Genomic DNA, 21,743 nt, shown 5'->3' on the forward strand with positions numbered 1-21,743 from the left:
TCCATCAAATAAGACCACTCTTAATTTCAACAGTGTTTCAGGACCAGATATTCCCAATTCAATTATGAGGTCAAATTTTCTTATACTCTTACATTTTTTAAAAAAATCCTAACTAAAAATGGAACAATACTCCAGCCTAGATTTACACTTACTGTACTGAGAACACCTAAAATCAGAAGCTATTTGCATAATTTCCTGCAGGTGGCAGTACAGAACCAGAATTGTTTCACTGTTTACTGCTACTGTAATTCTTTACCAACAATATGCAATTGGTAACTGCAGCCACACATATAATCCCATGGCAATTACCATAGCAATGGTAAAGCCCGCCAAAGGCTTAGTTTTTGCTCATAAAATCAATCAGTTTCTAGCCCATACCACTTCAGAAGGGGAAAAAAGAGGTGGCACATAATGGATTGCTCCATAAGGCAAATGTTTCCCACACCCTAGACGAGATAAAGCTAAGGTACAGTCTTTCTCCCTCACCTCCAGATTCTTGTTTGAAGATTTGTAATTTTGATTACCTTGGAGAATAACAACTACACTCCTTTTCAGTGATCCTTCCCAGTAACAGGCAGATTGATTGATTGAAAACTCTGCCCTGAGATTGTTTTGCTGTGATTGTTTTGCGAAATGTATGCCATTAAGACCGCAGCAATTCCAAGGGAGTGTGTTCTATTTCTGCATACAAGTGCATATAACAGCATTATTTTTACACAGTGAACCTTCAGTCATGTGCCTTTTACCCAGCCAAAAATTGGTGAGCAAATTGGGTCTTATAAATAATAAGTACTGATAGGGCTACACTAAAAATATTAATGGGACACTACATATATACTGTTCTTTCTATTAAAATTTAAAACCCAGAATTTGTATGTTGAATGAGGTTGGTTAGCCAGCTACTAATCCATTTAGTAGTGATGTTGTTTAATCCACATTTGATAGCACTTTATAGTGTAACTGTAAGACCACATTTGGAATAATGCATCCAGTTCTGGTCATCCCTTACAAAAAAGATGTTGAGACTCTAGAAAGAATGCAGAGAACAACAACAAAGATGATTAGGGACCTGGAAGCTAAACCATACAATGAACAGTTGCAGGAACTAGGTTTGTCTAAGAAAGAGAAGGGGTGACATGATAACAGTTTTCCAATATTTGAGGGGCTGTCACAGACAAGAGGGGTTGACCTATTTCCCAAAGCATCTGAAGGCAGGACAAGGAGTAAAGGATAGAAGATTATCAAAAGGAAATCCAACCTAGAATTAATGAGAAATTTCCTTACAGTAATAGCAATTAATCATGGCTTGCCTCCAGAAGTTGTGAATGCTTCATCAATGGAAGTTTTCAAGAAGAGATTGGACAGCCATTTATCCAGAATGCTTTAGCAGGGAGTTGGAATAGAAGACCTCTAGGGTCCCACCCAATTCTGGCTTTTAAATTTTAATAGGAGGAACAGTACAGGAAAACCTCTGGTCATGAATGCTTCTGACCATGACCAAATCAGATTCCGACCACAAAATTCACAACATTTTTGAATCTTGGCATGAAAACATACTGTGATCAAACACAGCTGCGGCTGATTTCCCCTTCCGTGCCATTTTTTATGTAAGTGCCAAATTTTGGGTCATGACCAAATCGGGTTGTGGCCAAATTATGGTTGTGACCAGAGGTTCTACTGTATAGTCCTTAATAGAACTGCATCTGCATGATACCTCAGGGCTCTATCTTAGGCCCTTTACTTTTCAATATCTTCATAAACAAGTTGGATGAGGGATAGAAGAGGAACCACATTCCAGAAGTTAGGTTCAAGATCCAGAAGGATCTCAACAGACCCTTCATTAAAGAAGGATCTTTAATGAAAAGAAAGACTAGGGGCGCCATGGTAGCAGCATTCCAATATTTGATAGACTACATCAAAGAAAAGGGGATCAACCTATTCTCCAAAGCACCTGGAAGCAGAATGGAAACTAATCAGAAAGAGAATCAACCTAGAAATAAAGGGAACAATTAAATCAGTCGAACAGCTTGCCTTCAGAAGTTGTGGGTATAGTAATTATAGTAAAATACAAGGAAAGGAAACCTTCGTTGAATAGAAATAGCATTTGTGTATGAAGCCAATGCACGATGAAACGGGGCATACTACAAATCCCAAGATGCATTGCCTCGCCTTGAGCCGAAAAAGAAGTGCATGCTGGAAACTGGAGGGTGTGTGTGTGTTTGTGTGTAGAGGAATGCATAGAAGGAATTCTGCCATCTTGATGCGCGGGATGGGGGTGGGGGACGGGGACGTAACAGTCGCTTGGACACGTTTTTCTTTTGCAAATGAATCTTATTGTGATACACGCTTTCCCTCTGGCCCCTTAACAGCGGTTTGACAACAGACAGGAAATTAACCATATAAATTTTAATTTGCCGACCCTTTACACCAGCAACGGAAGATGCATCTGTTGGATTTCTGCGTGTTGTGCAGCTGGGAGGACGGATTAGGACATGGGAACCCACGGACGAAGATTGGGAACAGGTGATGTGGCTGCCCACTGTATTGATGTGGGGAGAGGAGTTCCTGCAAGCCTACAGTTGTTTTTTAAATCTTCATAACAAACGAAACAAGACAGTCTTATTTATATCCATTTATGTTTCGCTTGTTGAAATACAAAAACAACTTCTGCATTTGTATTTTACATCCAGATTAAGTTTCTTCAGACTTGGGAGATCTGCTTTAAATTTTAACACTTGAATCTGCAGCAAAAAAATTGTTTTGAATACAGGTGATGGGAGGGTTTGAGCAGAGCTATAACATGTCTCCCTCACAAAATATAGGTACATCCCAAGCTTTTTACAGATCAATGTATTGTCTTGTTTGGGGGTGGGGAGAACATTTATCGCCAGCACTCTTAAAATAATTGGCAGTCAAAAGCCCTGGCTAATCAATTGAAAATAACCCAGAGACTTGATTCCTCCTCCTGGTCACTATTGCTTTATTTTATTTTATTTTATTTTAATTTATTTGTCACAACAGTAAACATTAGCATGAAATAACTATATGATATATAAGCATAAATATAATCATAAGTATGTAATAACTATATGAAATTGAATACAATCAAAGGGAACATTAGGACAGGAACGGTAGGCACGTTGGTGCTCTTATGCACGCCCCTTACAGACCTCTTACGAATATATATTGAGAAAATACTGAGGAAACTTAAGACTTCAGAGAAGTGAATATTTTGTGCCACAGAATTAGTGGTCAAAAAATATGTGCTGCATCTGGGACTATCCCAAAAGCACAATTGACAGATGGGCCAATTCTGTATTACAACAGGCCACTGGGCATTTGTCATACCTGCAAAGCCACAGACGGGAATAATGCTGTTTGGGCAAAATGAAGAGAAGGTTTTTTGTTATTTAACGTCAGGTGGTTTGTACTGGGGAAATTTCACAACAAAAGTGCCACCTTGCTGATCTCTGATGATGTCTATATCCAAAATAAAGAAGTCATTGTTTTGTATTCATTCCTCTCGCCATCATTTGAAAAGACACCCTGGGGATCTGCTAGAAATATTGCAGCAGGAATTGCAATGGCCTCCATATGGTGTTAACCACAATACTAAGCAACCCCAGCAGTTTACTTATTATGGGAAGCAGAGATTACTGTTCAGCAACATTCCAGAGTATTTAGGCTAAATATACCTGCAGATGAATGTATTTGTCTTTACTGATAGATGCTTAATCTAGCAACTTTTAATTTGAAGGAAAAGTATCCTATCACTGAACTCTTTATTAAAATGGAGAGAATGGACAAAAATCCATTTCTAATGTTGACCAAGAAATCCTTGGGATGATACCTGTACTGAAAATCATTGGGAGAGAAATAAAAGGTACAGTTACTTCAACCCAACATTCAATTGATCGCTAGCACAGTCAGCTAGCGATCAGACAGAACACAGATCATGTGATACACTATGTCAAAGCTTGAACATGACCACACAGGTTGTACTTGTAGAAGTTTAATGTGAACTGGGTCCTGTGAATTTAAAATTCACAGAAAATGGGGTGGGGTAAATTGCTGGCTTACATGCTCTGTTAACCAAACATTCCAATTTTATTAATTATTAATTTTATTAGTTATTAATCTGTCCTGTAAACCATGACTTTGGTTCACTATGTTGTGTGAATCTGGTCAGTGAATGGGTGTGCAGAGGGGCCTCTAATGCTTTCTTCCCAGGTTGCTTTGTGTATTTAAGCAGAAGAGAAGCAGCTGCTGCTTTCTATGGCTTCCACAGCTCCTGCCTGTCCGTATGAGCGGCAAAGCAAGCTTAGGGTGGTGAGACTGTGCTGGGAGTATTGTTAGGTGCTTGTTGCTCCTTAAAATTGAAAAAGCTGCAGAAAACCAAAATGATAGGGGAAATAATAGCACAATAGAGGCACTTTCGCTTGGAATGAAAGAAAGTACTGTAACGGGAGACATGACAGAAATATATAAAGTCAACTTAAGGCATAAACCATGGTATCCTGCTGCGCCGGTTGGGGGGATTGGGAGTGGGAGGCACCATTTATCGGTGGTTCTCCTCCTATCTCTCCGACCGGTCGCAGACGGTGTTGACGGGGGCAGAGGTCGGCTCCGAGGCGCCTCACTTGTGGGGTGCCGCAGGGGTCGATCCTCTCGCCCCTTCTGTTCAACATCTATATGAAGCCGCTGGGTGAGATCATCAGTGGCTTCGGTGTGAGGTACCAGCTGTACGCTGATGACACCCAGCTGTACTTTTCCACACCGGGCCACCCCAACGAAGCTATCGAAGTGCTGTCCCGGTGTTTGGAGACTGTACGGGTCTGGATGGGGAGAAACAGGCTCAAGCTCAATCCCTCCAAGACAGAGTGGCTGTGGATGCCGGCATCCCAGTACAGTCAGCTGAGTCCACGGCTGACTGTCGGGGGCGAGTCACTGGCCCTGATGGAGAGGGTGCGCAACTTGGGCGTCCTCCTGGATGAACGGCTGTCTTTTGAAGATCATTTGACGGCCGTCTCCAGGAGAGCTTTTTACCAGGTTCGCCTGGTGCGCCAGTTGCGCCCCTTTCTAGACCGGGATGCCCTATGCACGGTCACTCACGCCCTCGTGACGTCTCGCCTGGATTATTGCAATGCTCTCTACATGGGGCTCCCCTTGAAGGGCATCCGGAGACTGCAGTTAGTTCAGAATGCGGCTGCGCGGGTTATAGAGGAGCCCTCGTGGCTCCGTATGACACCTATCCTGCGCAGACTGCACTGGCTACCTGTGGCCTTCGGGTGCGCTTCAAGGTTTTGGTAACCACCTTTAAAGCGCTCCATGGCATAGGGCGGGTTACTTACGGGACCGTCTACTGCTACCGAATACCTCTCACCGGCCCGTGCGCTCTCACAGAGAGGGACTCCTCAGGGTGCCGTCAGCTAGGCAGTGTCGTCTGGCGGCGCCCAGGAAGGGCCTTCTCTGTGGGGCTCCCACCCTCTGGAACGAACTCCCCAGGACTCCATCAACTTCCAGACCTCCGAACCTTCCGTCGCGAGCTTAAAACACACCTATTTATCTGCGCAGGACTGGACTAGTTTTTAAATTTTATAGGGGTTTTAATTGGTTTTAATATTTATACTATTTTTAATAATTTGGCTTTTTGAATAAGTTTCTTAATGGTTTTCTTAATTTGTATATATATGTTTTTTATTTGCCTGTGAACCGCCCTGAGTCCTTCGGGAGATAGGGCGGTATACAAATACGAATAATAAATAAATAAATAAATAATAAATAAATAAATAAATAAATAAATAAATAAATAAATAAATAAATAAATAAATAAATAAATAAATAAATAAAGTGGAGGGAGAGTTTCCCATTCCCTGTTAAAACGCGGAGTCATCAAAACACTTTTTTCTTTTTCTTTTTTTTAAATTTTTATTACAATTTTCTTTTTTCATAACATTAGTGCATATTCAACAGAACTGTGACATTATTGCATATTTCGTATCTACCTTCCATATCATTTCTATATACATTATAGGCATCTAATCATCAATAGCCTTATATATATATTATTTTCTATTTCTATTGATTGTCCATGTGTACCAATTTTCCCAGACCGCATAGTATTCTGAATCTTCTTTTTCTTGTAATTCTATGGTAAGCCTATCCATTTCTGCACAATCGTATACTTTTTGGATAATCAGACTCTCTGGTGGTATGCTAGTATGTTTTCAATATTGCACGAATGCAATCCTTGCCGCTGTTACTATGTGCAAAATCGAATATCTTGTTTTTTTATCAGGTTTTGTTTTAAGCATTCCCAAGAGAAATGTTTCTGGTTCAGCTCTGTTTGGCATTTTGATATATCCTGTAGCCATCCCTGTATCCTGACCCAGTACTTTTTCGCTTTGGGGCACATCCACTAGACATGAAAGAAGGTACCTTGATGCTGATTACATTTCCAGCACTTTGGACTTAAATTTGAGTACATTTTAGCCAGCCTAAAGGTGCCAGCGGTAAAGCATTTTATATTGATTTTCCTTGTAGGCAGTAGATTTGATTAAATTTAAATTTTTATTCCTATATTCTTTGCCCATGCAATCATCGGCTCTTTCACCACCTCTCCCATTCTATCAAACTCTAATAGGTAATTGTATAATTTAGATATTAATTTTCCTTCTGGGCCTATCGATAATTTGTCTAGTTGTTTAGGTTCTGTAACAATTCCAAATTCTTCCATGTCTTTCTTATATCTGGATTGCAATTATAAATATGGCCACCAGTCTATAGATATTCCTTGTTCCTTTAGTGTCTGAATATTTTTGAGTTTTCCCTGTTTGTCTAATATTTTTGAGTGTCTTGGCAATTTACTTATGTCTAGTGTGTTGGGGTGGATCATCGCTTCCACCAGCCAGGGATTTTTATGTAGTGTTCTTTCCTTATTTCTTGCCAATTCCGTACCAATGTGTCTCTTATCTGCATCTATAAAAATATGAATGTGTCTTACTTCCTTTATCCCACATGAAAGCGTGCCACTCCTTTTGTAAGTCGTGGCCTTTCAATGCTATAATTCTTCTGTTATTTAAATTGACCCATTCCCTTATCCAAACCAAAGATGCTGCCTTATGGTAAAGTTCCCATACTGGAAGTCCAAAGCCACCTCTATCTCTACTATCCTGAAGAGAGGATAATTTAATCCTTGCCTTCTTTCCTGTCCAAACAAATTTTGTGGTAATTTTATTTAGTTCGCTGAAAATTTTTTTGTCTAATAGTATGGGGACTGTCTGGAATAAGTATAGCAATTTAGGTAAAACATTCATCTTAATAACTGCTATCCTACCTAAAAGCAATAGTTGTAACCTCCCCCATTTTTCCAAATCGTTCTTTAGTTTTTGGGCTAATACCATATAATTGTCCTCCTTTAGTGATGAACATCTTGCCGTTAGCCATATCTCTAAGTATTTGATTTTTTTTACAATTTGTAAACCCATTTCCTTTTCCAATTCTTCCTTCTGTTTAGTTATTAAATTTTTAATATCATTTTATTTTCCCTTTATTGATTTTAAGTCCCGACACTTCCCCATATTTTTCTATTTTCTGGATTAGGGTGGGACCGCATTCCAAAGGTTCTTCAATGATGAATACCATGTCATCTACAAAGGCCTGTACTTTAAATTCTTCTCCTTTAACTTTTGTTCCTTTTATTCCTCGATTTGCTTTTATGCTATTTAGAAATACTTCTAATGTTAAGATAAAAAGGAGTGGCAACAATGTACGTCCTAGGCGTACACCTTTGGTTATTTGAAAGGTGTTAGTGGTATCCCCATTTATTATTACTTTTGACTTTTGCGTCAAGTAAATTGCTTCTATCATATTTTCGAATTTAATTCCCATTTTCATGTTTCTGATTTGCCTAATCATAAATTGCCAATTAAGGTTATCAAAGGCCCTTTGGGCATCCAGGAAAACAAGAGGCATTTGTTTCCCTGGGTGTGCTTCGTAATATTCTGATATACAGGTATTATCAGTATTCTGGTAATATTCCTATTTGGTAGGAAGCCATTTTGGTTGGAATGTATAATCTCACTCAACACTTTCTTCATTCTCTTTGCAATTATGTTCGTGAATATTTTGTAATCAGCATTTAATAGGGATATTGGTCTATAATTATTAATTAATTTTTATCTATATCTTTTACCTTCTTTCGCAATTAAAGTGATGTGTGCCTTCCTCCACGATTCTGGTAGTTTTGCTTCTTGTAGTGCTTCATTACATATTTCTAGTAGGACTGGTTCTATAATCTCATTCAGTTTTTTATAAACCTCCCCTGGAAGACCATCCGGTCCTGGTGTCTTATTGTTTTTGAATCTTAGGATTGCCCCCCTCAATTCTTCTGGTGTTATTTCTTCTAGCAGCATTAGCCCTTCTTCCAATAGGTAATCCAATTTTGTCCTTTCCTGTTTCATTTTGCTCGTAAAGGTTCATATAATAATCTTGTACTATTCTTTTTCTCTTCTTCATTATTTTGTAGAATTCCCCATCTCATCATATAGTTGTTGGATAATTCTTTACTCTTTCTCCTTCTTCAGTTTATAGGCCAACCACTGTCCGGTTTTATTAGTGTGTTCAAAGAAATTTTGTTTAGAAAATTTTAATTTTCTTGCAATTTCTGCTTGTTCTAGTAACTTTTCCTCTTCAAGACAGAGTCCCGTCTTGCTGCAGTCTCGCTCTCTAAACTGCTTAGTCCTTCTTTAGTCCTTCTTCTTCTTTGTCACTGTAGCGGTTAAATATATTATGCTCAGTCACTGCTCCTCTCGCCCAGTCGCTGCCCAATCTCTCCACTGGAGTTCTCTTCTAACCAAACAGCCAGGACTCACTTTTCCAAATGATCGTAAGCCTTGCAATCTCGGAATGATTAGTCCACTTGAATCTCACAGTCTATTATCAAAGTCTTCACTTCCCTATATTTTCTCGTAGCATCGAGTCCGCCATAACACTATGGCAGACACTTTCACGTTGGGTTGACAGGGGTGTCCTCTGCAGCGTGTGATCACCTTTCACTTCGCTGCCCTCCAGACTTCCCCCCTAGTCTGTCAGGCCCTCCAGGCTCTTTGCGCCTCGAAAGGTCCCCAAAATGTAGAATATTCAGGGTTTAGGAATGGAGACTGTTCTCTTTTCCCCACACCGCTCTGATGATGCCACTGGAAGCCCAGAACACTTTTTTCATGACAGCCAATTTGGATGGTTTTAAAAGAGGACTGATCTGTGAAAAATTAGGCAAGCACAACAGTAACTGTAATTGAGAAAGGCGTACTACCTCCTGAATTCCAGGGCATATCCATACATCCCTGCAATTCTGGCTTGAAGATTTCTGATTTAACTATTCTTTAAGGACACATCTGGTCTTTCCTTCACCTAGGTGATTTAGGGATTGTTTTTAAATTCATTGCGGAAGTATTGATCCCCATGATTTGCATCATAAGCCTTGTTACATGCATTGTTTATGTTGCTTCTGTGGTGATGGAGCAGCAAAGGCTGAGATCTACTCAACTCCTATTGGCTGTTTGGTTCACTATAGATATGCACCCTTTCTGCTCACTGCCGATTTCCCTCTGTAACCACATTGCTTTATTGTGCTAGGCTGCCATTTCTTATTTACTTAGTTTATTTGGCTTATAAAATAATATAATCCAAGGCAACTCTGAGCAATGTACATATTCCCAACAGCTGTAGATTGGGTTGAGATGATTCAAAAGACAATAAGTAACAACAACGTTCATAAAAATTAAACTATATAAGCCTTGAAATTTAATGTGTGTGTGAATCATCAAATAAAGAAAATTTCTAGAAATTGTTAGAACCAAATGGATCATTCCAGCCCCCAAGATGTGATGAAAAGCTCATGCTTTGCCTAATTTTCTAATGAGTATTGAGGGATAAGTGGGGAGCAACCCTACAGATGTCAAAATTCTGAATCGTTAAGGATTTAAAGATGACAACCAGAACCTTCAGTTGCAACCAAAAGCTACTTGGGAACTAGTGCGGTTTTCAAAATCATGGTATTATATAGTGTTGGAAGAAATATCCATCTGGGTTCAGTTCCAAGTAGGGAGAAAGACACTGGAAACATAGAGGGTATTTGGAAAGATGGTTTAATGGTGGAAAGGACCACATGATTTGAGGTCCTAGGCAATTGAGCACTTGGGTGAGAGAGAGAGATTTATACCCTCTCGGGCTTTGAACGTGCTTCCTGTTCCTGTGAAAGAAGTATATTCTGATTGGTTGTTAGACTCCCATGGGGCCATGCAGGGATAACTTTGTAGGTATAGAATAGAATAGATAGAATTTTTTATTGGCCAAGTATGATTGAGCACACAAGGAATTTGTCTTGGTGCATATGCTCTCAGCGTACATAAAAGAAAAGATACGCTCATGAAGAATCATAAGGTACATCACTTAATGATAGTCATAGGATACAAATAAGCAATCAGGAAACAATATCAATATAAATCGTAAGGATGCAAGCAACAAAGTTACAGTCATACAGTCATAAGTGGAAGCAGATGGGTGATGGGAATGATGAGAAGATTAATAGTAGTGCAGATTTAGTTAGACAGCGTTGAGGGAATTATTTGTTTAGCAGAGTGATAGCATTCGGGAAGAAACTGTTCTTATGTCTAGTTGTTCTGGTGTGCAGTGCTCTGTAGCGTTGTTTTGAGGGTAGGAGTTGAAACAATTTATGTCTAAGATGTGAGGGGTCTGTAAATATTTTCACAGCCCCTTTTTGATTCGTACAGGTCCTCAATGGAAGGCAGGTTGGTAACAATTGTTTTTTCTGCAGTTCTAATTATCCTCTGAAGTCTGTGTCTGTCTTGTTGGGTTGCAGAACCAAACCAGATAGTTATAGAGGTGCAGATGTCAGACTCAATAATTCCACTGTAGAACTGTATCAGTGGCTCCTTGGGCAGTTTGAGCTTTCTGAGTTGGCGCAGAACATTCTTTGTTGTGCTTTTTTGATGACGTTTTTGATGTGAGATGTCCATTTTAGATCTTGCGATATGGTAAAAGCTAGAAATTTGAAGGTCTCTACTGTTGATACTGTGTTGTCTAGTATTGTAAGAGGTGGAAGTATGGGAGGGTTTCTACCACCATTTCTACAGTTTTGAGTGTGTTCAGTTCCAAATTGTTCAGTTTGCACCACAAGGCTAGTTGTTCAACCTCCCATCTGTATGCGGATTCATCATTGTCTCGAATGAGACCGATCACTGTTGTGTCATCTGTGAACTTCAGTAGTTTAATAGATGGATTGTTAGAGATGCAGTCATTGGTATATAGAGAGAAGTTGAGAGAGCACACAGCCTTGTGGGGCCCCTGTGCTAATTGTACTGATATCTGATGTGATTCTGCTTAGCTTCACCTGCTGCTTCCTGTTTGTTAGGAACACCCTGGAGCTGAAGGTCTTTTTGTCTTGTTGATAAGCTGGCACCAAAATATCTGCTGGGGCCTTAAGATTTCTATTTCTCTTTTAGGGAAAATATTCTGCCTTTTTAATATTTTCTAGAATATTTCATTTTTCTAGGAGAGGGGTGGGTGCTAACTTTCTACAACGGACAAATTAGAAAACACCCATAACTAACTCCAGCTATTTCTTTCTGGACTTGGTGTTCCAACCTCAGTACATTGCAATAGTTCAGTTGAGAAGTGAGCAAAATGTGGGTGATTGTAAGAAGATCCTTTGGCCACAGTTACCATCTTCTCATCAACAGGAGCTGCGAATCTAGGAGGACTTCCAGTAGATGGAGAGCAACAACAAGAGATGAGCCATGAAGATCCACAGAAAAGGAACAGCAGCACCCAAATTGCTGGAGAAAGCAGTAGACCAGGACTTCTCTATCGAGACTTGTATGTCAGGTCCATGTAGAAATAAATGCCTGGTGCTTATATTTAAGAGTTCAGGGAGGTGATTAAACCTGCTATTGTAGCCTTTCTTAGAACCTGTCTCTTTTCCTAGCCCACATCAAGGGGAGTAATTGGTGGATGTTTTTCCACTGCCAGACAAATCCACTAATCACACCTTAACTTGCCCTCCAGTAAACTGTCAGTGAAGCTGCACTTCCCTGCTTTGTTAACAAGACGGCACAGAGATCTGCTGGGGGAAAGAGCTAATTTGTGTGGCACTTGATGAAAGCATATTTCATTGGCTGCATAGATGAGTCTTAAAGCCTGCAGGGCTTAATATTGATTACTAGGAAGGGATCTGGAGAGTGAGAAGAAGAGTGAGATTCCAAATGTATTCACTTGGCTACTCTAACACAAATTCTGGCTAGATGGGATAGGGTCTTAATTTTGAAGAAAAGATGCCACAAGCAAAGAAGCGTTTCACCCCAGTTTTGCAGCTCCTGCAGAAGGGATAGAGAAAGAAGGGGCTCACTGTTGCTTGCTCTTTCCTAGTTGCCTCTCCCCCTTCAAGTAGAGGCTTATCCTTTAAAATAAAGGCGGGAGCGTTAAGCTCTCTTTTTCAAGTATGTTTCTAGTCTCAGATCCAGCCAGGGTGAAGAAATAGAGGATGATGTTTACACAATGGAACCATTCATGACGGAGAAGGGCCCAGAAGAATCGGCTTGCCTGCTTTTAAGAAACAGTGGAGACAAGGAGCTTTCATCACCTAAAAGAAAACTAGAAATAAACCAGAAACCAGAGGCCCATCCTGTTTTGCTGGCATTCTAGGCAATAACTTACTACTTTGATCTGGACATCCAGGGTCAGTTTTCACCTTTTTGTTGAAGTCTGCTTTGCTAGAAATTGGCACAATCTGTGCCAAGTTGCCTAATACACCCTTTTTAATTTTTTTATTTATTTTATTTATTTATTTTTGTCACAACAGTATATATATAAGCATAAGCATGAAATAACTATACGATATATAAGCATATATATAATAACTATATAAAATTGGATACAATTAAAGGGAACATTAGGATAGGAACGGTAGGCACGTAGATGCTCTTATGCACGCCCCTTACAGACCTCTTAGGAATGTTGAGAGGTCAATAGTAGATAGTTTTTGGTTAAAACTTTGGGGATTTTGGGAAGAGACCACAGAGTCAGTTAGTGTATTCCAAGTATTAACAGCTCTGTTACTGAAGTCATATTTTCTGCAATCGAGATTGGAGCGATTCACATTAAGCTTAAATCTATTGTGTACTTGTATATTTTTGTGATTGAAGCTGAAATAGTCTTCAACAGGAAGGACGTTGAATTAAACTCAGGTCATGTCGAAGGCGGCGGAATTCTAAATTTTCTAAACCCAGGATTTCAAGTCTGGTGGTATAAGGTATTTTGTTGTAATCAGAGGAGTGGAGAACTCTTCTTGTAAAATATTTCTAGACACGCTCAATTGTATTAATGTCCGAAATGAGGTATTTATTTATTATTTATTTTATTTTATTCGATTTTTATACCGCCCTTCTCCCGAAGGACTCAGGGCGGTGTACAGCCATATAAAAAATCCACAATATACACATTAAAACAAGATTAAAACAAAACATATTACAAGGTGGCCAGAATTTAAAAGCAATTTAACAAACCTTAAAATATAAATTACCCCAATTAAAATGGGTTCCAGCCAGGCGAGCTGTATTCAAGAATTGATTTAGCGAATGTTTTATATGCTCTGGTTAGTAGTATAGTATTTCTGGAGAAGAACCCTCTGGGTTTTCTTCCCATCACAAACCCCGTGGATGGGATATATTAGATACAGGCTGACAGAGTAACCCAAGTTACTACTTTACTTTTCCAGGCTAAAATAAGTGGCAGGTTATGATAGCTTATGGAAAATTCTACTGAAAAAATGTACCTAAGCTCACATAGTTTTCATAACAGGAGTCTCATGGGACTTGAGGGCAGTCTCAGGTTTGCACTTGCTAGATAATGCATTTGTCAGATACATAGAGGGAAAGAAAGAATGAAAAGAAGAATAAGCACTTGGAAGGAGAGAAGCAGGGAAGAAATATAATGGGAGAGAACTGAGTAACTGGTGTAAAGGCCCCTAGAACAGGGGTGAGATGCTCCTGGTTCGGACCGGATCGCCTGATCTGGTAGTGATGGTGGCAGGTGGTTCGGAGAACCGGTAGCAAAAATCCCTATCCCCCCCATGCCCAGCTGAGCTGCGCGATCATCAGAGGGTTTTTTAAAAACTTTTAAAAGCATTTTTTTCTTCAGCCGAAAAAATGCTTTTAAAAGTTTTTTTAAAAAGCCTCTAATGATCACGTGGCTCAACTGGGATCATCAGAGGCTTTTAAAAGCATTTTTTTACAACTTCTTCGACCGAAGAGGGTGTAGAAAAAATGCTTTTAAAAGGCTCCTCTGGCGATCCCAGTTGAGTTGCCTGATCGTCAGAGGCTTTTTTTTCTTTTAAAGGCAAAAAAAAATGCTTTTAAAAGAAAAGGAAAGCCTCTGACGATCAGGCAACTCAGCTAGGATGGTCAAAGGAGTCTTTTAAAAGCATTTTTTTTACAACCTCTTCATCCGAAGAGGTTGTAGAAAAAATGCTTTTAAAAGTAAAAAAAAAAAAGTTGGCCATGCCCACCCAGTCACATTAAACGCCCCCCACAAGCCACGCCCACAGAACTGGTAGTAATAAATTTTACATTTCACCCCTGCCCTAGAGATTATCTTTTCCCCATGATTCTTCAATTGTTCAACAACACCATCGATCTTCCCAGAGGCATGCCTTGATCATACTCACTTGCAGCCTGACAAGCAAATTTGTGGCGAGAGAAGGCGGCAATGGTGGTGGGGAGTTCCTGTGAATCAGTTTCCTTCCTCGCTGGTCTGAATGCACTGCCTGGTCCTGCAAGAAAATTGATTTGTTCCTATAGTTTCTTCCCAACTCTGTTTTACTATATTTTCCAAACTATTATAGGCTTTGTAATTTTTAAATGACAATTTTCTACTGATGTTTATAAACTTCGTTGTTCAATTATTTTAAGAAATTCATCTCTTAGCTATAATTAAGGCTGAAAGAAAAAACATTGCCCCTACCTCCATATTTTTATTTTAAAGAAATATTTTAATAAACAAAGCAGGAAAATAATCCTTGGAATTAGCTCTTTTATTATCTGTATTTACTTCACACAATCATCACCATTTGCTATGTACTTCTACCCAAAATGGATAAGCTTCCGAAAGCTGTAATGACTTCCTATTTTGTGTCTTCAGCTGGGTTCTACGTAGTATTTTATTTGCATCAAAATAACCCCTCAGTTTGGAGGAAAGAAGAAATGGTGTGATGGCAAGTGTGAACAGTATGGTGGGTGAGGTAAGATGGGTGAGATCCAACTCCACAATTGTCTCTTGGGTGGTTCATGAGGTGTGAGGCCTAGCGGTGTCATGTTGCCACATTTTTTTGAAGCCATTTTCCATTTAGTTATATACTGATTCTGAATCAGTTGGTCAGCCTTTCTAATGTGAAACTGGTCACAGGTCATCCACCTCATTTTGATCACACAAAGCATCTCTTTCTGGTTCACCATTTTGCTTTTTGCTTTTTTTTTTTTGGCCTAGGAATACACAATTCTCACACAAACACAGTCATCCCCATAAATAATGCATTTGGCATTGAATTTCAGTTGAAGGAACTCAGTCAAAAATTCTATCATGCCATATTGCTTAAAGAACACTAATGCACCATCGCTTCTCAACAGCATTTTTTATCATGCAGAAAATATGACTTCAGTAACAGAGTTATTAATGCTTGGAACACACTACCAGACTTGTGGTATCTACTCAAAATCCCCAAGGCTTTAACCAAAAACTGTCTACTGTTGACCTCACCCCATTCCTAAGAGGTCCGTAAGGGGCGTGCATAAGAGCACAAACGTGCCTACCGTTCCTGTCCTACTCTTTCCTTTCATTATATCCAATTTATATAGTTATTTCATACTTATATATATGCTTATATACTATATAGTTACTTCATGCTTATGCTTATATATACTGTTGTGACAAAATAAATAAATAAATAAATAAAATACTTTGGTATTTCTAGTTTGTCAGTACTGCCATCTGTTGGCAATTTATAACATTACAGTCATGTTTTATTCTGCCCTTGTAGAATTTCTTACTTCATAACAAGCTAGCACTTTTATTTATTTGACCCTGCAGCTTTAAATCATCTGTAATGATGAGAAGGCATAAGCAAACATCACTAATATTGTTTGTTTGGATGACTGACAAACTTTCCTGCTGATTTCTATTCTTCAAACCATTTTTAAAAAATCTGAATCTTGCTTATCTTTTCAGGATCAATTGGGAACTCTACAAAATTCATACGGCATTTATTATGGAATTATTTATTTTAGAGAGAAATAATTATCCAAAGTACAGGTAGTCTTTGAATGATTATTGTAACTGAGACCAGATTTACAGTTGTAAGTTGTACTGGTCATCAGTGGGTGACCTTCCCAGATTTTACTTTTACTTTTACAGATTTTATATAGGGTGGGGGATTTTTTGCTGGAAACCCTAAAGTAAGTCCCAGTTTCTGGCTCAAAATTTCATACATCATGGTCATGTGATTTTTGGATGCAAGATCACATGGTAAATCATGGTAAATGCAGCTTAGTTGCCAAGTGCCCAAAATGCCAACATGTGACCAGGGTAAGGGAGTCTGGTGGCCTTGAAACTTTGAATTCATATCAAAAGTAGCCCTGGGGAGATCTATCATAATTTTGAATGGTCACTAAGTGACTGGTCATAAGGTGAGGACTACCTGAGATTTCCTGATGCTCTGCTTCTGTTTCTAAATAATAAAATACATTCATGGGTTGAAAAAACAAACAAACAAAAAAAGATCTTAGGGCAACTGGGAGAAATTATTTGTACTATAATGAAGCAATGGTCCCTAACAGCATTCAGTCCAAATATATTCTTCTCTTGTCAGGGTTAAACACAGTGGATGCAGGACAGTGGTGAAATGTAAAATCTGTTACTACCGGTTCTGTGGGCATGGCTTGGTGGGGTGGGTAATGTGACTGGGTGGGCATGGTCAAGTTTTTTTTTAACTTTTAAAAGCATTTTTTCTACTGCCTTTTCGGATGAAGAGATTGTAAAAAAATGCTTTTAAAAGGCTCTGACGATCCCAGCTGAGTTGCCTGATCGTCAGAGGCTTTTCTTTTCTTTTAAAAGCATTTTTTTTGCCTTTAAAAGAAAAAAAATGCTTCTGATGATCAGGAAACTCAGCTGGGATTGTCAGAGCCTTTTAAAAGCATTTTTCACAGCTGAAGTGGTTGAAGAAAAATTGCTTTTAAAAAGCTCTGACGATCCCAGCTGAAACACGTGATCATCAGAGGCTTTTTTTTTAAAGCATTTTTTTCAGCTGAAGAAAAAATGCTTTTAAAAGTAAAAAAAAACAAACTTCTGATGATCGCGTGGCTCAGCTGTGTGGGGTGGGGGTGGCAGGGAGTTTTGCTACCGGTTCTCCGAACCACCTAGCAGCATTGCTACCAGATAGGGTGCATTTCACCTGATGCAGGAGCCAGGAAACAGTAACACAGTTCTGTATATTTGCAGCAAAACTCAGTTGTGAATAGCATGAAATGGTATTTGTAAAATCAGTATGGCACATATCATAGTCAATACTCAAGGCAGTTTTTCTACTATTTTTAAATGTTTCCATTTAAGAAAAAAAAATCAGATATAAACAGAAAAATATATGTAAAGTTTTATAAACAAAATGCCTAAAAGATTTAGAGACAAACTTGATAATGAAATATTTACTTAATAACTGTATATATGACACATAAACTGCAAAGGCAGCCAAATTTGTCTTTGTGGTTAAGAAAACCACACCCACTGTGACTATCCTTTGTGCGTTCTATTTGCCTTGCCCTTTGTGTTATACAGGAAAATGCCCAGCAACTTGATCCAATAGTCCATTATAGGGAAGAACTGCCAAACATTCTTTTCTTTTCTAATCTCCCCAGCTGGCAGTATTTTTTCTTTTAGCTTGAATGTAGCAAATTTGCTCTCCAGAATTTCTAATGCTGCTGGATTTCAAAACATATCATGTTTAGGAAAATCTAGTCATGGATTTTCTTGGCGTGTTGCAAATAGAGGTGAAATCCACTGAGAGAAAGCAAAGTTAGTCCCATTTATTTCTGAAATGGCTAGAATTTGCCTCCCTTAAAATCTTAACAACAAAAAGAAAAATGTCCAAACCAATTCTTAAAAGATGGGAAAGATACAGAATGATACAGAAAGATACAAGGGAAAAGTTGATCTATAATTGAGAACAATCTTGTTCAAATTTAGCAACTTTAAGATCTGTGGGCTTCAATTTCCAGAATTCCCCAGCCAGCAATTTGGGGAAATGAAATCCAAACATCTTAAAGTTATAAAAATATTGGTTTAGACTCAGAGGGGTGGGGAACTATGGCCCTTTTACGTTTTGTGGACTTCAACTCCCAGAGCTCCTGAGCCAACCAGGAATTCTGGGAGTTGAAGTCCACAAGTCGTATCACTTCTAGTTTAAAGGAAAGGGGGAGTATGGATTTGCAAATACAAAATAGAGAAGTCATTCTGATATGAAAAAATCTGCAAGTAAAAAAATGCACATCAATTGACTCTAATAATCCTTTGCTGTTCATATTTTCAGGTAAAAGTGAGGTGTCAATTTACTACCTTCTAGCAGAAAATGTTCTGTGTGAAGCCGGAAACATCAGCTTAAAACACTGATTAAGAGCCATTCATCTGAAGTCAATGCTGCTGGCAACTTCAGCTATGATATCAATATCACTATTCAGAACACAATCTCCCCATCATAATCAGTCTGAAAAACTCTAGTTAATTGCACCAGCCTTTTTGCCAGATGGGCTCTTTTTCTATTTTTATTTTAAAGATTGACCAAGCATAATCTTGACAAGATTCTGCAGGGCACACAAGAAAATATACAAGGCAGATGGGTTCTTGCCAAATGCAGAAGAGGATAATGCAAATTCAAGATTAAACCTGCAATAAACAGGAAAGAAACCTGAGAGGTCTGGAAGAGCTGACACTGAAAACTCCTTCTTCCTTTTCCCTCCTCCTCGTCCTCCTCATCCATTCTACCACTGAAAAGTTGTGAGAATGTTATTCCTGTGCATACTCAGCGGTGGGATTTACTTACCTGCCCTACCAGTTTGCAAATGTGAGCGTGCTCACTCCACTCGTGTGCACCTCATCTGCATATGCGCATGGCCTTCTGCGCATGTGCAGTAGGTGCATGTTACATCAGGTCAGGTGGGCAGAGCCTCCCACTGTCGCAGCTACCAGCTTGCGCAATCTGGAGAGAACCAGCTGAACCCCACCACTGTGCATACTGTATATAGCACTTGTACAAAGTTATAGAAACAGACCTTTTGACTGTGGATATTACAATAACAATTTGTAATTAAAAAAATTAAGAAGGTAGATATAAAATAAGAGACAACTCTTAAAATGTTAGCAAGAGTGAATATCAGATTCTGCAGACTAAGTGATTTGTCTCACTATCTGATTCTTTATTCCCACTAGCAGTAGCATCCCAGGAGATAGCCATGCTTGATGCATAAGCCATCTTCTTCTTTTTTTTCATATTTTATTTATATAACATATAAAAAATTCAATTTCCATCAAACAGTGTGTTGTCTGGGTACAGTTGTTTTTAGGCAATCATAATCAAAATGTTTACAGTAGTATTCATTGCAATAATATTAATACTATAATAACAATAATATTTAACTTATCTACTTTAGCAAATCTCCGTTTTAGCATTTATCCTTTTTATATCCCCACATTTCTAACTTCTGTTTCTATTGTCTAACCATTGGTAAAACAGGTCCCGTATCAAAAAATATTCAGTTTCTTCTTTGTCCTGAATAGTAAGCATGTCCCCCACATATGGTAATATGAACCAGGTGTTTGACTGCACTTCCAACATTTAATGGATCTATCTTGATACATTTTTGCCAGTTTTGGTGCAAAATGCCATCTATAGAACATTTTATACAAATTTTCTTTATATGCAGTTGACATGGTCAATTTAACATTTCTATCCCTCAGTTTCTGCCATTTATCCAGTTCTATTGCACATCCAAATTTTTTAGTCCAAACTTTCATTGTCTCCATTATCTGCTCACTTTCAAGTTTAAGTAACAATATATTTTCTTTATCAGTTTTTCAATCTGTTCCAAAGCCATGGCTATCTTCTATGGACTTCATTTAAAAATCTTGATTCAGAGAAAAATTATTAGCCTATTCCAAGATATTCTATTTCACTGTCCTTTCTCCTTTCCTATTTCTCAGGCTTGAGTTTGGGAAATCTGTCTTCTCACTAACATGACATTTTCAGGTATCATATTCCCAGTTCATCATAATCACTCCACTGTGTTATACTCCCTCTCCTTGAAATGGAGGACAAGAAGAAGCCAAGGTAATATGGAAGGAATCCACGCAGGGCAGCTGCAGTTCATTGATCACAGACTGGGGGGTGGGAACCAGATGGAGAGAGGGATTTAGAAAGGGAATGCTGCAAAGAAACTAGAAAGAAGAAAGAAGAAAGAAAGAAGAAGGAAGGAAGGAAGGAAGGAAGGAAGGAAGGAAGGAAGGAAGGAAGGAAGGAAACAAAAAGAAAGAGAAAGAAAGAAACTAGAAAAAGAAAGAAAGAAAAAGAAATAAATAAAAAATAAATAAAAATCAATCAATCACAGTTCTGTGTTGGTGTTTTGGGTGACAGCAAAGGAGAAGAGTATGACTACTGTAATTTAAGAGTAGGTATCTTTTAGGCAGCTTAAAGTGAAACGGCTAGAATATTATATCAATCAAGTCATACAGCTCGTTAGTTGAAAAAGAAACACTTGCTTCAGAAGAGCCAAAGGATGTGAGTCTTAAATCTGACTGACCCCTCCCACTTAAAATTTTAAATACCTGGGACTCATAACACTTAAGCAGGAACTCCTGTGGTCTTAACCAACAGTTTTTCATTTCCCTATATACCTGGGAAGAAGGAAGATAAAGCAAAGGGGAACCCTTAATCCTTCAGCAAATCATTAGGAATCTTACAACACCCAAGCAATTCCTGGAAGTGAGTTACTGCATTGCTGGAAAGAAGGGATTTATTCTTCTCTTTAAATCACTATATGCCTGTCTTTTCACCTCTAGAGATTTTGAAGTAGCTTTGGTTTGAATCAGACTACATAAGTCTTCACTTTGGTATTGGTATTAAAACTAGGGCAAAACAGACTAGATCAGGGGTCTCCAACCTTGGGAAATTTAAGCCTGGAGGACTTCAACTCCCAGAATTCCCCAGCCAGCAAAGCAAAGCAAAGCTGGCTGGGGGTTTCTGGGAGTTGAAGTCCGCCAGGCTTAAAGTTGCCAAGGTCAGAGACCCCTGATCTAGATGAAATCAAAACAAAGGGTCCTTGAGTGAGTGCCATGAGCCTTTTCTTGGCCAATGTTGACTATTTCTGAACAAATTGAATTTCAATATTTTTAAAATTTTGCTACATTAAGTACTGGTAATGATTTTTCAACTCGAGTGAAATTTCATACTTAATTACAATATTTTTTAAAAAAAAAACTTATTTACACTCAAGCTCCAACATATTGCAGTAGGAAGCTAAGTGCTGGTGTATTGCCTTGTTATATCCTTTAATCCGATAGAATAGAGAATTTGGCATTTTCTAGATAATACTGCTTCTGGGATTCTTATCCTGGGCTGTACTGGCTGC

At 38.7% G+C, this 21,743-nt stretch overlaps 1 long non-coding RNA gene across 2 annotated transcripts; it reads left to right on the forward strand.

Annotated features, from left to right (window-relative positions):
* Positions 1–2,273: 2,273 nt before the first annotated feature.
* LOC131197554 (uncharacterized) lies at positions 2,274–20,484 on the forward strand. Of its 2 annotated transcripts, none has more exons than XR_009154983.1 (3): positions 2,274–2,523; positions 11,763–12,757; positions 18,653–20,484. It is a non-coding gene; the product is annotated as an uncharacterized LOC131197554 (long non-coding RNA). The 2 variants fall into 2 exon arrangements; XR_009154984.1 differs by having other exon boundaries at positions 11,763–11,898.
* The last annotated feature ends 1,259 nt before the right edge of the window (positions 20,485–21,743 follow it).

This window comes from Ahaetulla prasina, chromosome 4, assembly GCF_028640845.1.
Source record: "Ahaetulla prasina isolate Xishuangbanna chromosome 4, ASM2864084v1, whole genome shotgun sequence".
Lineage (NCBI taxonomy): Eukaryota > Metazoa > Chordata > Lepidosauria > Squamata > Colubridae > Ahaetulla > Ahaetulla prasina.